This window comes from Balaenoptera physalus, assembly GCF_965194825.1.
Source record: "Balaenoptera physalus genome assembly, chromosome: 2".
In the NCBI taxonomy this organism is placed as follows: domain Eukaryota; kingdom Metazoa; phylum Chordata; class Mammalia; order Artiodactyla; family Balaenopteridae; genus Balaenoptera; species Balaenoptera physalus.
Genome location: NC_138883.1, coordinates 25,906,613 through 25,922,886, shown reverse-complemented (window position 1 = coordinate 25,922,886; position 16,274 = coordinate 25,906,613). Strand labels below are relative to the sequence as shown.

Below are 16,274 nucleotides of genomic sequence, written 5' to 3'. Positions count from 1 at the left end.
TGCCTGCAGGCCTGGATCCTCCCCACTGACTCTCGAATCCCAGGGACTCTCCACTCTGGTTCTTCCTGGGAAGGAGCTGGTGAAAGAACTGTAGAGATAATGGGCGTAAAGTGCTGGGAGCTCTTTGCACGGAGTGTCCAGGGTGCAGGGAGGCCGCAGAGCATTCAGGACCGTGGGCAGTCTCGCCCTGGGAAGGCTGTAATGTAAGCGCTTAGAGGAAGCACTCAGCTTCAAGTGAGAGCAGCAGCTTTTAGCGCACTGTTTTGCCTGACGTGGGGCCCGGCATTCCCTCCTCTTCCCTCTCCGGGAGAGCAGTGGTTTTTGCAGCTCACTCACAGGTCAGCATGGGTGGTGTACAGCGGGCCCCTCGTTCTTGCCCACGAGGTGGCTGGTGCAACTTGTGCAAAACAGGGTAATGGGGGAGTTGAGATGAGAACATGACATGGGCAGCTCATGAGGTATGCCGTGTCCTTGTTCTAGATCTGTCTGGATTGCTCTGGACCAACCAAGGGTGGCTCTTTAGAAGAGCACCAGTGGCCAGAACTCTGCGTCCTGTGTTTCTAGGGCAGGGTAGGTACCCAAGCTGCCACGGTCCTTCCCAGCGTGCCTGGGGCTGGTACTGGAACCTGCAGAGGCAGGGGGAGGAGTTGTCCCACTGTCACCTCCTGCCTCCTCGTGATTAGTAATGCTCCAAAAGGAACCTGAAGCCTGGGCCCAATTAGAAAACCAGGATCCAAGTGTCCTGGGCTCCCTCCTTCTGCTTTTCTCACTTTCCACTCTGCTGTTTCGCACGAGCACCCGGAAGGCAGGCTCTGAAGAGCTGAGCTGGAGTGGCTGAGGTACGGCACAGCCCCGTGCCACCTGCAGACCCTTGTTGATGCCAAGTCGGGGCCTCTGGCAGCCTCAGAGGATCAGAGGCAGAGGGGTCAGGCCAGCTTCCAGCCAGAAGCCAAGCCTGCCCTCCCCGTGACTGAGTGGCCTCCCCAAGGAAGGTGACCCCAGAGACAGGAGCCTTCGCCTCCCTCTGGCTGAGTCTTCTCAGAATTGTGCCCAGCCAGCGGGACACTGGCCCCAGGCCACGGGGTCCTGGCAAAAGAGCAAGGCATCCTGAGATCTGTGGAGATACCGATGAGCAAGGTGGACTTCTGGCCAGTTGGCCAGGGATATGGCTCTTTGTTAGGTTTTTGATGCGGAGGCCAAGCATGCTTGATGGAGGGCTTGGGAGCGTGGAGGCCGGCACACCAGACACACTGCCTGGGGGCACTTGGGAGCTGAGTTTCCACCTGCTTCATTAACTGCTCGCTTCACCTCTGTGAGTCTTCCATTCACAACATGGCAGAATAACCCCCACTGCAATGGGCCATTCGGAGGAAGAGTGGGAGGAAGCAGAAAGGTGTCTGGCATGTGATTGGTGACTGGGAGCCCCCTTCTTCCCAGTTGCTCACCCTTTTACCTGCCGAGTGGCCAGCTGTCCTGGGGTCTCTGGGCTGGCTGGCCACGCTTTGGTGGCAGTAGCTGACCAACGGTGTTGGTGGCCCTAGGCACTGTTGGAGCAGAGCTCTTCCCTTAAAAAGAGCTTCAGATCCCTGAGGACCTGGTAGAGGGGGACATCTCAGAGCCAGAATGGGGCATCCTTCAGTACAGCAAACAGGTTGGTACCAGGTCAGGGATCCCTCCTGGGCCAGGACCTAGTGTGCCCAGGCCTGCGAATTAGGCCAGACTTTGGGGAGACTTCCTCAGGCACCGGAAGAACAAGAGTCTGAACAGTGTCCCTGGCCCGAGATCCTGGTGCCACTCAGCGACCTCACATTCCTTGTCATTACTTTTTAGTTCTCTGCACACCCAGGAGAGGGGCAGAGCAGGTGTGAGTAGCCCACTCGATAGAAGAGAAAGCTGGGGCTCAGAGAGGTCATAATAGCTACAGCCACACCCACGCACAACAGTGGCGGAGCCTAAACTGGCCCAAGGCTGGTCCGTCTCCAGGGGAGGGTTCCTCCTCCCTGGAGCACAGCTGACCCATCCTCAGCTCACCTGCCGTTGCCGCTGCTGGTGGTTTTGCTGAAGTTGCTTAAGACGAAGTGAAGGTCATGCGTTTTCCCCTTCCCCTCCACTCTGGGCAGGGTGCCCAGAGCTGGGTTCTGCGGAAGGACAACAGGGAAAATGGAAGGATAGGATTCCCACCCCACCCCACCCCATGCCCTGGGACACACTGAAGGCATGTTCAGGATGCCTGAGCCCAGGCAGAGGGAGGAGATGCTCTGTACTTCACAGAGGGACTCCTCAGAGCCCTGGTCCAGGCACCTGCGTGGAGCAGGGGGCGTGGAGGGGACAGGAAGCGATGTGCCAGCCCCTGGCCTGGGCTCCCAGAGCTGCCAAGTGGAGGAGCAGGTAGAGCTCCCTCCCTCCTGTGGGTCTGGGGAGGAAACCCAGGCCCCACAGCCCTGATTTTTTCCCGGAGACAGAAGGAAAAGAGGTTGGGAGGAGCGGGCTCTCTGACATAGGCCTTATTCCAGGGGCCGAGCAGCTACCTGCCTGCTTATCGGATGAATCATCTTGGAGCCCAGCTCTGACCTGGTCCCTTCTTACTGGCTCCCCAGAGCCTGCCACTGAACGGTCGTCTTGGATTAAGCCCCAAATACCTTTTCCAGTCTGCCCTCCTGCTTCCTTTACCCTTCCCTCGCACCCTGCTCCAGCTCAGAGGCTCTTCCTGCATGGGGAGGGGGGAGGTATCGAATCCCCGTGAAGTTTTTACAAAATACACACACCCTCACCCCCAGCTCGGCTAAGAACTGTTACTCTAGCAAATCAAATGTACCCTGGATTGTCCCACCCACTTCCTCCTCCCAGCCCAGCCCTTGTCCTCATCCCCATCCTCATCTGTCCAGAGTCTCCCTGGTCTTCAAACCCCAATTTGAATGCCTTCTCCTCCATGAAGCCTTCCCTGGATCCCAGCCAGAGGAGGTCTCGTAGCCTTTAATGCGCTCGTCCCATTTGAGTCTGTCTCTTCTGCTAGACGGTGAGCTCATCCTTTCATTTATCGTGTTCACTGAGTGCCAGTCACATACATGCCCTCCAGTAATTCATGGGGAAGGGGCAGGTAGGCAAGTTACTAGATAATGACGACAGCTTCAGAAATGCTCCAATAATGGCAGTACAAACACCAGGGGACATTTGGGCAATGGCAGTTAAAGGTGAAAATGTACATACTTTATGACCAACAGTTTCACATCTGGCTGTATAATTATCCAGAGAAACTCACACATGTGCGTAAGGAGACGGTTCCATGGATATCTAGGGCAGCAGTGTTCAAAACACAAAAAAAGATGTCTCGACCTCAATATCTACAATAATGGAGTAGATAAGTAAAAATGTGATGTTGCAGCAGCAGTTAAAATATAAATAATTGGAGAATTTTATGTTTTATAAATTATACCTCAAAAAAGTTGATATATATATATATATATACACACACACACACATATCCTTTATTATCGTGCATCAGTCTCAAAAACAATATTGCAAAAAAAGGAAATTGCAGAATAGTACCATTAGTGAAAATTTAATTTTAATAAAAATCACGAAACAATATCTGTGATTTATGGACACAAACATGTTGCAATGCTGTAATACCTACTGAGTTCATGCTTGTGCTGGTCTTTGGAGAAGCAGAGAGAGGGCACTGAGACTGAAAGGGGAAAAGAAAGGACTTCTAATTTGTAACACTTCTTTTAACAAAAAAGATCGGAAGCAAAAATGACAATGTTAACATTTGGGCATTTTTTAAACTTTTTTTTGTTGAAGTAGAGTTGATTTACAGTGTTGTGCCAATCTCTGCTGTACAGCAAAGTGACTCAGCTATACACACATAGACATGATTTTTCTAATATTCTTTTCCATTATGGTTTATCACAAGATATTGAATACAGTTCCCTGAGCTATACAGTAGGACCTTGCTGTTTATCCATCCTATATATAATAGTTTACATCCGCTAATCCCACACTCCCAGTCCTCCCCTCCCCCTTGGCAACCACAAGTCTGTTCTCTATGTCTGTGAGTCTGTTTCTGTTTTGTAGATTGGTTCATTTGTGCCACATTTTAGGTTCCACGTATAAGTGATATCATATGGTATTTGTCTTTCTCCTTCTGACTTACTTCACTTAGTATGATAATCTCTAGTTGCTTCCATGTTGCTATGAATGGCATTATTTTGTTCTTTTTTAAGGCTGAGTACTATTCCATTGTGTATATGTGCCACATCTTCTTTATCCATTCATCTGTCGATAGACATTGTGGTTGTTTACATGACTTGGCTATTGTGAATAGTGCTGCTGTGAACATAGGGGCGCATGTATCTTTTTTAATTATAGTTTTGTCTGGGTATATGCCCAGGAGTGGGATTGCTGGATCATATGGTAATTCTATTTTTAGTTTTCTGAGGAACCTCCATACTGTTTTCCATAGTGGCTGCACCAACTTACATTCCCACCAGCAGTGTAGGAGGGTTCCCTTTTCTCCACACCCTCTCCAGTGTTTGTTATTTGTAGACTTTTTAATGATGGCCATTCTGACTGGTGTGAGGTGGTACCTCATTGCAGTTTTGATTTGCATTTCTCTAATAATTAGTGATGTTGAGCATCTTTTCATGTGCTTACTGGCCATCTGTAGGTCTTCTTTGGAGAAATGTCTATTAAGGTCTTCTGCCCATTTTTCAATTGGGTTGTTTGTTTTTTTGTTGTTGAGTTGTATGAGCTGTTTGTATATTTTGGAGATTAAGCCCTTGTCTGTCACATCATTTGCAGATATTTTCTCCCATTCCATAGGTTGTCTTTTCGTTTTTTTTATGGTTCCCTTTGCTGTGCAAAAGCTTGTAAGTTTGATTAGGTCCACAGAATTTTAACATTTGTTAATTTTGTTGGTTTTATACTTTTAACTTTTTTGTGTCTAAAATTTTTCAAAATTAAAAAAAAAATTGAGTAATCTGGGATGTCAGAGGAAAGGTGCTGACTTTTCCCAGGGAAATCAGGAAAGGTTCCAAGAGGAGGTGACAGCTGGCTATTGAAGGAAGGGTGGGAGTTGGTGGGTTTAACTGGGTGGGGGGAGTTGGGGAAAGGAGATGTAGGGTGTTCAAGGCCAGGGAGTATGTGGGCAGGCTCTTTGCACTTTTCAAATGTTTATCAAGCTGCCCCTCCCCTGCTACTTTCCTCATCCTCATCCCTCATTCTAGCTCCTCTATTTGTGGGCTGTGCACATAGTAAATAGGCTCCTGGAAAAAAAAATCATGTGTCACTTTATGATTTTTTTAAGTCCAGATAATCTAGTGTGAGTTGGGGGAGGAATGAGCCAAATACATAAAATAGAACATTAAAATAGAGAAGTAGCCAGTGAAACAGAGAAAACAGAAAGAATTCTTTAAGGATACTGTGCTCGACCACATGCAAGTTGAAAACCATCTGAAACTGAGAATTTTCTGAGAAAATACAAATCATCAGTTTGACCCCAGAAGAACTAGAAAACCCCAACAGACCAATAATCATGGAAGAAAGTGATTTTTCATAAAACTCCACTTCAAAAAACCCAGGTTTAGACAGCTCTTAATTTCTATCAAACCTTCAAGGAAGAGATAATTCCAATGTTATTTAAACTGCACCAACTGTGCCAGATCACAGAGAAGGAAAGATTCCAAAGTAGTCTATGAAGCCAGCACAACACTGACAAAAACAGCACAAAAAAAAGAGAAAAAGTACTACAAAAAATCTCATTTATGAATATTGGTACAAAATTCATAAATTACTAGAAACAGACTCACACAACATTATGTTTAAAAAATGAATATACCACAAGCAAGTGGGGTTATATTCCAGAGATGTAGATTCAATATTAGGAGAACTATTAATATCATTGAACAAACTAACAGTTCAAAAGAGATGAAAAATCATATAAGCAGCTCCATAAATGCTAAAAATACTTAAAAGGCATTTGATAAAGTTCAACATATGTCCCTGATTTTAGCTCTTACTTAATAGGAATAGATGGATATTGCTTAACATTTTATGTGTGTGTGTATGTATGTGTATATGTGTGTACAAAGACATACCTACAAGGAACAAGTAACCACCATTACCTTCATTCTTTAACACTTCCCTAGAAGTACATTAAAATGGAGAAGTAGCCGGTGATCGAGCACAGTATCCTTAATGTAATATGAGTTATAAAAGGAGGCCAGTTTATCAATTTAAATTGTAGATGATGAGATTGGCCATCTGCAGAAAAAAAGAAGATAGTCCACTGAAAAACTATTACAAATAATAATGGAATATACTAAGGTGACTGCTAATAAGTATTAAGAACAAAAATGTATAGCTTTCCTGTCTATAAACTTTAGCCTCTTTTAAAATGTAATGAAAAAAATATTTTTCATATCAGTAAAAGTGCTACAAATAACTAGAAGTGAGTCTAACCAGAGGAGGGGGCAAAACAGCTCTTATTACTGCTGCTCACTCCTGGTTCCCAACACTTACTTAGAACAGGGCTTCACACATAATTATAGATATTTGTGGAGTGATGGAACTGCCTCACAGATCAATGAAACAGAAAAGTATATCTAGACAAAGACCCAAGCACATTTACTATGCGGTGATGATAATAGTAATCACCAACATATAGTAATTCCCATGTGCCAGGCACTGTTCTATGGGCCTCACCTGTAGCCTAATATGTGATCTGTCGTGGAGAATATTCTGTGTGCCCTTGAGAAGAACATGTATTCTGCTGCTGTTGGGTGGAGTGTTCTATATATGTCCGTTGGGTCCAGTTGGTCTGTAGTGTTGAACATATCCAAGTCCTCTGTTTCCTTATTCATCTTCTGTCTGGTTGTTCTACCCATTATTGAAAGAGGTTTATTGAAATCGCCTACTATTATTGTGTTACTATTCCTCCCTTCCATTCTGTCAATGCTTTCTTCATATATTTGGGTGCTCTGCTGTTAGGTGCATATATATTTATAATTGTTATTTCTTCCTGGGCAATTGACTTTTTATCATTATATAATATCCTTCTTTGTCTCTTGTGGCAGCTTTTGACCTAAAGTCTATTTTATCTGATATAAGTGTGGCCACCCCTGGTTTCTTTTGTTTACCATTTGCGTGGAATATCTTCTTCCGTCCTTTCACTTATAGCCTGTGTGTGTCTTTACAGAGAAGGTGAGTCTCATAGTTTCATCTTTCTACATCCTTTTTCTGACATAACTCATTGAATTCTCATAATAACCCTAAGCAGGTGGTGCTATTGTTGTCCTTATTTCTTCCCAAAGTTAGAAATATTTATTTATTTAGAATGAGAAATGAAATTATATCAAATAATGTGTCAGAAAGCTGACAAGTACCACAAATATCCTAAAATCCATAGAAATAATATAATATTTTTCTTAGTGAACTGCCTGAAAATCCCCACAATACTTTGTTTCCCTGTATTTTCCCCTACATAGTTCGGTTAACCCCATTTTTAGACAAGGAGACTGAGGCACAGGAAGGTTAGGTAACTTCTCCTAGGTCCAATGAAGGTGGCATTTGACTCAGCACTTGACTCTTTGTTATCTATCCTAATACAGAGTTAAATTGAGATTTTGAATGTAGAGGGGTGATGGGCAGAAAATGAGTTATTCAAACATGACTTTGAGATAATTAGCCCCTTGGAGAAAGAAATAAAGCTGGCCTACCACATTTCTAACACCAAAATAAATTCTAGAAAGAAAATTAAAAAGAAGGAAAGATTAAAAAGAAAAAAAAATCCTAATACTAGTGGAAAACATGGGCAAATATTTTTAGGATCCTCTAGTAGGAAATACTTTTTTTTTTTAATAAATTTATTTTGTTTATTTATTTACTTTTGGCTGTGTTGGGTCTTCGTTGCTGCGCACGGGCTTTCTCTAGTTGCGGCGAGCGGGGGCCACTCTTCGTTGTGGTGCACGGGCTCCTCATTGCAGTTGCTTCTTGTGTTGCAGAGCACGGGCTCTAGGCATGTGGGCTTCAGTAGTTGTGGCACGCGGGCTCAGTAGTTGTGGCGCACAGGCTTAGTTGCTCTGCGGCATGTGGGATCTTCTCGGACCAGGGGTCGAACCTGTGTCCCTTGCATTGGCAGGCGGATTCTTAACCACTGCGCCACCAGGGAAGCCCCAGGAAATACTTCTGACTACAGAAAAATCTGAAATTTCTGTAAGCAAAAGATGCCATAAATAAAGTTAAAAAAAGAGACGAATGACAATTTGTAATACACGTAAAAGTTAATTGCCTTAATTTAGAAAAACCTCTTAAAAATCAGTAAGATAAATTAGAAAGAACATAGTTCACTGGAAAATAAATGCAAAGGCCAGTCAGTCAATAAACATGAAAATAATGCCTGCCCTTTCTGATATTTAAAGAAGTACACATTGAAACAAGATGCCATTTTCAACTTGCATATTGGCAAAGTTTAAAAATTCAATAATTCACAGTGTTGTCAAGGGTAGGGAGGGTAACAGGCACTCTTCACGCATGGCTGGGCAGCGCAAACTGGTTCATCCTCTTTGGAGGACAATTTGGCAATATCAGAATTTTAGATCCACCTAACTTTTGACTCCTTAATGCCTAGGGATTTATCCTACAGCTGACCTCACACTTATGCACAAAGATGTATAATCAAAGCTGTTCACTGCAGCTTTGTTTGTGCAGCAAAAATGTAGAAACAATCTAAACATCCACCAACAAGGATAGATTCATGTAAATCATAGTGCATCCTTCAGTGGAACATTATGAGCTGCTACAGGAATGAAGGATCTGTCTCTTGGTATACAGAGATGTGTGATGTATACTAACTAAGAAACAAAGATAGAGTACCGGGAATATGGTCCTGGTTGGGTTTAAAATAAAGATGCAGGTATAGATATATATTTGTCAGTATTTACGGAAAAATCCTTGAGGAAAACAAGCAGGAAACTTAAAAATGTTTATGTTTGGGAGTGGAACAGAGGTCTGGAATAGCAGGGAGACTTTTCATTCTGCATTATTTTGAATGCTTTGATTTGTCCCACCGTAAGTGTGTTATTTTCAGAATTCAAAAAGTGAATTTAAGGAAAACTATTTATACAGGGAGAATACTACTTAAAATGCCTCCCTGAACTTTCTTTTTAAATTCACTTCTCAGTGGGTTCACCTCTCCTTACATTCATTATTTTACACCTGGAAGGGCCCAAGAGGTCATCTCCAATCTGCATTTTGTCCACAAGGAAAATGAGACCCAGAGATGTTTTCAGGGGCTGCCCAGGGCCCCTGGCTAGTCTGCTGCAGAGACTGGGCTCCTATGATGCTGCTTTTAGGGGAGGGACTGATGACCCCCTCATGCGTATGATCAAAGTTTCATCCTTGGACTTGTAGACCCTTTCCCAGCACATAGTGCAGCGAGTCCTAGTTCATTTGCACTCACGTGGGGAACCTGTTAAAATGCATGTTCCCAGGCACCTTCCTGGAGATGGGCTAGGAAAGGGCCCTTAAACCTGCAGTTTAGCAAGACCTCCACCCCGAGATGATCCTGGTCTTACTTGAAGTCACCTGATGGTTACGGGTCCCTCTGATCTCCCCAGCTCAGCCCTGCAGGCAGTGTCTGTGTATCTAGCTGAAGCCTCCACCCCACTGAGGGAAAGTGGGGGTGCTCTAGCTCACCAGGGGGAAGTAGCAGAGCGGACCTAGGTGCCGGGACTCCAGTGCAGTGTTCGTCCATGGTCCCCCTCCCTTCGGGCCCTTGCCCATCTGTGACGAAGGATGGCTCCCTGGCTCAGCCACCCCAGGGCTGGGCAGCTGGATGTGGAGGTGGGGGGCAGACTGGGGGTCCTGGCTGCATCCGGGGTGTCCCTCACCCCATCAGAGCTCCCCTGAGTCAGGCCTCGTGAGAACATGCTGACAAGCATGTTGGACCTGGGAGGGGCCTGGCCTGCTTGGGCTGGGGGAGGAGCCACAGGGAGGCTCAGGGAGGAGTGGAATCCACGCCCGCCTGCCCTGAGAGCGCTTCTTTGTCCCTGTGCCACAGAGCCTTGGAGGACCCATCTTTGTGGTCAGGAATTAAGCAGGGACGCAGCCGGGACGCTTGGAAGCACCTGAGGACTGATTAAGAGGAGGGAGGGCCAGTGACAGCCCATCTCCTGAGTCCCCGACCTCACCTGCTGCTCCAGGTAGGTGCTCTTGCCATCATCCTACCCAGCAGGGCTAAGCCCCTACCACCAGCTCCTTCCTCAAGCCCATGGCCCGTGGCTGTCTAGTCAACGCTTGAGCAAAGGCCCTCCGCAGCCCTCCTAAATCCGTAGCCTAACAGGAGAGGCCAGGAAGGACACTGTCCCAGGTGACCCTGGCTCCTGAGACCTGGACAAGGGGCCAAAGACTCCCTGGCTCTGGTTAGAATGCCCCCAGCCCGAGCTGCTAGCTGAGTGCCAAGTGGCTCCTGCCCAGCTGACTCCAGTTTGGGAACGGGCCTAGTCCCAGCCAGACAAGGCTCTTCTGAGAGTTCCCTGCCTCTTGACAATTTTTCCTTGGGAAAAGGTTAGGACAGATGGTATCTTCATAGACTGTTGGAGCTGGAAGGACTCTTAGTGATATGTTCCAACCTCAATTTCTTTTAACTTCTCAAGCATTACTTATATGAATAGTGTCATTTAAAATGGTGTAGGCGAACATCTCAGAGGAATCAAGCGTAATCTTGTTAAAACAGCACAGGAAGCCCTGGGTCTCAGGGCCCTTCCTGGGTGCAGCTGCCTCAAGTTAATACATAAAACCAAGAAAGGATTGGATAGTCAAGGGAGGCTGTAACTGTGATAAGATTTCTTTGTCTGAGAGTCTCTAAAATTTCTTTTCCATGAAAAAAGTTATCCTGTATGGGCTCTTGGCTAAGAACATTGTGATTGTTGCTACTATCAATAAAAGTGATCTTAGCTATAGTTCTTTTCCGTTCAGATCAAAGTGCTTGATGTTCACATCTCCCTTCTACTTTCCTGGTCTGGCCTTGTGAGAGCCCTCCAAGGCAAGGAGTCTAAACCGCAGGCAGTGTTTACTTCTCTTCCTTTGGCCCTGCCCACTGCCCAGACCATGCTGGACCCTTGTTCCCCCAATCCAGATCACTGCGAGAGGCAGCATCAAATAATGGTAAAGAAGTCAGGCTTGGGAGCCAGATGAGTTCAGCTCCCAGCTCCACCACCTACTAGCCTTGTCATTTCTCTACACATCAGTCTTCTCATCTGTAAAATGGGAATAACAACGTACCCTAGGGTTACTATGAAGAGAAAAGTTGATATCTGTAAAGCACTTGAAACAACTCTAGCACTCAGTAAGTGAGTGCTTAACACGTTAGCTCGGATCATTTCGAAAGCCTGTTCTCCCCCAGCCATGCTTTGCTGCCTGATTCACCTCCCTAAACCACCGTGCAGTCATCTCACTCCCCTGCTCTAAAATCATCCATGGCTCCCCATTGCCTATTTAGTGACTGTGCTGAATGTTTGCTGAGAGAGAGGGTTTCTACCCTCAAGGTAGGTTAACTGCGTTCCTCTGCTGGGAACCCACAGCTGGGGTTTTGATCCAAGCTCTTCGGCCTCCCCACTGGTGGGGAGCTAGATCTGTTGGGCACCAAATCTGTACACGGGGGTAGGTTTGGTTTCCCTGCATCTGCTGGGGCCGCAAAGGCAGGGAGCCCTCTTTTGGACTCCAGCTCTCATGGTGCACACCGGAGTGAGGAGAGGATGCCTGGCCACAGGCCAGAACAGGCAGTGTTCACACTCTGATGAGCTCAGGCCAGGTGGCAGATGTGACATCATTGTCCTCGTTCATCACTGGGACGTGGCCAAAACTTCAGCTCCCATAGCTCACGTGGGAAGCCCGAGGCCAGCAGAGACCACCCATGATGTGGCACCTTGGACAGAGAACTCAGGAAGCTCCGCTCCGTGCATCTCAGCTGCTTCTCTGGCAGAAGAGAGGCCGTGTGCCATGGAGGAGCAAGCACTGGCTTGGAGGAGGATAGATCCATGTTCAAAACGGGGCTCCTCATCTGGTGGGAAGAACTTGGCCTTATCAATTAGCTTCTCTGAGCCTCTATTTTTCCATCTGTAACATGGGAGGATAATACCCACTCCATAGGGTTGATGGGAGGTCAGAATGGAACAAAATGCCTAGAGCCCCTGTATAGTGCTTGCAGTGGTGGAAGCTCGTTAATGTGCAGTTATTCTGATGAGTTCGTCAGAGTTGTTCTTCCAGGCTACCGAGTGGGGTTGCCTCAGTCCTGCAAGCTTCTTGCTTCCCTTAACTGAAATTTGCCTCGACTGGCCCCCACTCCAAGATGAAGGGAAGTGGTGGCGTTTTGGGCAGCATAAGGAGGAAGGAACAGTCCAAATCTTCTCAGACTCCTGGCAAGGGTGAGAGGCGCAGCAGGGAAGAAGCAGAGTTCTGTCTGATTTTCTCAGAGATTTTTCCACTCAGGCACTGCCAAGCTTAGGAAGCCAGGAGCGAAGTGACAGGGAGGAAACAAACCAGACTGTGCTGGTGCATGCAGGGTGGTATCTTTCTCTTGATGCATTCCACACATGAATGGATTTGTTGGGATTCCAGGCACTATGCTAGGCACTGGAACATTTAGCAGCGAGTAAAACAGACATGGACCCTGCCCTCAAGAGGCCTTCATTCTAATGAGGGTGGGGCAGACAGTAAACAGCATAAACCATGGAGGAAGTATGTTAGAAGGCAATGAATGTGATGGGAAAACAAAGAAGGAAAAGTGGATGGGGAGTGCCGGGGAAATTGAGTTATTAAATAAGGTCATCAGGATAGGCCTCACCAGAAAGGTGACATTTGAGACACCAGTTGTCTGCTCCCCTTGGGAGCCCCTGAGAAGTCTGTGGACTCAGAATCAGGGCCAGATGCCTTTCAGGAGCTCCTAGCAGAAGAGCAAAATCTAGAATCCCTTCCAATCTCAGCCCAGATAATGTCATGCTCTTCCTCCAAAACCTTCAATAGCTCCCTACTGCCTGCACAATTAAGTGCAAATCATTCAGCCTGAAATTCAGGACTTCATGGTCCCCAACCTGCCTGTTATCTTACAAGGTTCTTCTCACCCCACTTCTGCAGCCAAGCCAGTCTACCTGCTATTTCTGGAATATTCCATGCTATGCTTCCTTTCTCCACTCATTTGTCCCCTCTGCTTGAACTGCCCCTGCCCCCACTGGTTTCTGCCAGCCTAGAAATCCCACCTGCCTTTCTCTGAAGCCTTCCCTGGCCCCTGAGGCTGTGGTCTCTCAGCCCCATCACCTTGGCTTGTACCTTTCTCGTTGCGTGGCCCTTACTCTGCCTTGGGTGTGGGCATTGGTTTAACTGTCTGATCTCCCACCTGACAGGCAGAGCCCAGCAGATATAGGGCTGAGTGAACATGGGCTGAGTTGAGTGTGCCCAGGCTCAAAGGCCCCCAGCAACACTGAGACAAGCTGAGAGAGCCTTTGCCTACTCAGACAAAGAAGGCAGAAATGGGAGGTCAGCAGGAAAGGAGAGAAGGAACTAAAATGTAGGTAAGATTTGATGGAGAAGCTAGTGAAGGAAGGGGAGAGAGAACTCCCCACCATATTTTTCCCAGACAGGCAGACTGTCAGAGACACAAGGTTAGGTCCCTCTTCTTCCCCAGAAGAAGGTCTCTCTTCTCTCTTGAGCATCCTAGGCCAGTGCTTCCTGGTTTCTAACTAGAATACCTCTTGCTGCGGCTGGAGCTCATTTCCTCTGGCTCCATCCTCTGGATTCAGGTCACTATTTGAGTACTCATTTAGCATGGCTCAGAGTGGCTTTCCTTACCCCTCACCCAAGGGGCAGGAGCAAGGTTGTAAGGAGGCTGGCCCCTGGCCTGGGGGCTTGTGCTCTAGTTGAGGAGGTCAGGGACCCCTAGAGCCACACAGAGACTGCCTGGGGGCCACGCTAAGTCATGGAGGTTGTGCCAGCCAGTCACCCCTCAGCCTGTCTTCAGGGCTAAACTTCATCACAAACAAGTCTGTACGTAGCGGGCCGCACCCCTGCAGCACTGGGAGTCTCAGGCCCCTGTGTCCCCGCTTTGGCCCCGGCCAAGTGAAGCCATGTGAGGCAGACCTGCAGCCTCTGCCATCTGGCTCCCACCCTTCGCTGGAGCAGCTGCACCCAGAGAGAGAGCACTCTCCCTCTGCCTCTCTCCAGCTCCTGCCCAAGGCAGCAAGGCGGCCGGCCAGCGGGGTGTCCCTCCCTAGTCTGCTGCCCCGAGGGAGGGGTGGTGCTTTTCCAGCGGGGAAAGCCTGGACACAGTCTGAGCCCACCTCCGTCTCTGCGGGGATGCACACATGGTCTCCTCCTGGAATGTCCTGCCCTGGCCTCCACACCACAGCTCCTCTTCAGGTCAGGGTCCCCATAGATGCTCAAGGCTGGGAATGAGGCTGCAGATTGGGCTCAGATCTCCCTTCAGTGACAATAGTTCCCATCTTGGGATTGTTGTGAGGATTGAAAGAGCTCATGCTTGCAGAGTCTTAGCACAGTGCCTGGCAGTAAGCCTTCAATTAATGTGGCTACTGCTCTTCCTCCCTTAAGAGCTGCCTGGGCTGAAACCTCCCCCAGGCAGCCTTTCCGGATTGCCCCAGGCTCAGTCAGGGGCTCCTCCTCAATGCTCCCAGCACCCCTTCGGCAGGCCTCCTGAGTCCACTTATGCAGACGTGTCGTGGTTTCTTTGGGGGTCTGTGTACCCACCAGAATCTTGTGCCTAGACTGTAAGTGCCTTGAGTGCAGGGAACAGAGCCCATTATTTTGCTGAATAAATGATTTCCTGTGTGACAGGTGGGTAACTGTGAGAGACAGACTGTGAGAATAGGATTGAGCCTGCCAGCCCTGACTTTTCCAGGGCCTGTGCTAAAAGAGCTGGAAGCCTGCTGCAAGGCCTGCGGAAGGGGGAAGAGGAACCCCATCCCCTGTTGTGTGGTCTAACGCAGTGATTCTCGAAACGAGGTCCCAGGTCCAGCAGTGTCGGCATCACCCAAGAATTTATTCGGGATGCAAATTCTCAGGCTCCACCCCAGACCTAGTGCATCAGACACTCTGGGGTGGGGCCCAGCCATCTGTGGTGTAACAAGCCCTCCAGGTGATGCTGATGTACCAAAGTTTGAGAACCACTGCTCTAATGTTTCAAAGTAACTCAGAGTCACGGGAGGGGGTCTCTCTCTCAGGGGGCCTCTGTTCTGCGGAAGGCTTCCAAGAAGGCTGTCAGGCTGGGCCCCCAGCGTATGGCTCCTGCTAGACCCACATCCTGACCTTGAAACCCTTATGCCGACAGGACAGGTGCACTGGAGGACACTCTCCCCACGGACCTCCCCTTTCCCAGGTGGCTCTAGACCAGACGGGGTGCTGCTCCAACCTAGCCTTGATGCTAGTTCCTCTCCACAACCACTGGCCTGCATCCTCTGGAGGCCAACCTCTACAGCAGGCGCCCCAGGGCAGATTTCTGGAATGTTAGGGCTGAGCGAGACCCTGGAGATAGATCATTGGCTGTATACACATATGCTTGCAAACACACCAAAACACACATACACACATACATAAATGCACACACATAACTCAACTACACGTATATGAACACATAAACACGCATGCACCCCAAAATGCACACAAGCACCCAAAATTCAAATTATAGTCATAAGCACTTTCCCAAGCACATCCAAATACACCCCAAAACATACACAGATACACACACATTCAAAACCCATTGATACACACACCTCAAAATACACAAACACAAATGCATAGACCTATTGTATTCATTTCCTAGGGCCTCTGTAACAAATTGCCATAAACAGGGTGACTTAACAGACATCTGTTCTCTCATAGTTCTGGAGGCTGTAAGTCCAAAATCGAGCTGTTGGAAGGGCCACGCTCCCTCTGCAGGCTCTAGGGAAGAATCCTTCCGTGCCTCTTCCAGCTTCTGGTGGTTGCTGACAACCCTGGGTGTTCCTTTGCTTGTCTCTTCCTCTGTCTTCACATGGTTTTCTTCTCTGTGTGTCTCCATGTAGCCTTATTGTAAGGACACCAGTCATTGAATTTAGGGCCCACTCTAATCTAGTATGGCTTCATTTTAACTATCTCTGCAGAGATCCTACTTTTAAATAAGGGTGTATTCTTTTTCTTCAGTTGAGGTATAATTTTTTTTTTAATAAATTTATTTATTTTATTTGTTTATTTTTGGCTGTGTTGGGTCTTCGTTGCTGCACGCGGGCTTT

General features: G+C 47.6%; 1 protein-coding gene across 3 annotated transcripts in view; it reads left to right on the top strand.

The window, feature by feature from the left end:
* The window catches only part of TMEM63C (transmembrane protein 63C), a 71,182-nt gene that overhangs the window by 2,917 nt on the left and 51,991 nt on the right, over positions 1 to 16,274 (top strand). The window contains exon 2 of one of the 3 annotated variants that reach the window (XM_082451262.1): positions 10,058 to 10,199. The exons of 1 other annotated variant lie outside the window; for it this stretch is intronic. The gene's annotated coding sequence lies outside the window, so the exon portion shown is untranslated. Of the gene's footprint in view, positions 1 to 9,923; positions 10,200 to 16,274 lie in introns of those variants that run through there. One more of the 3 variants, XM_082451263.1, reaches the window with a different exon arrangement.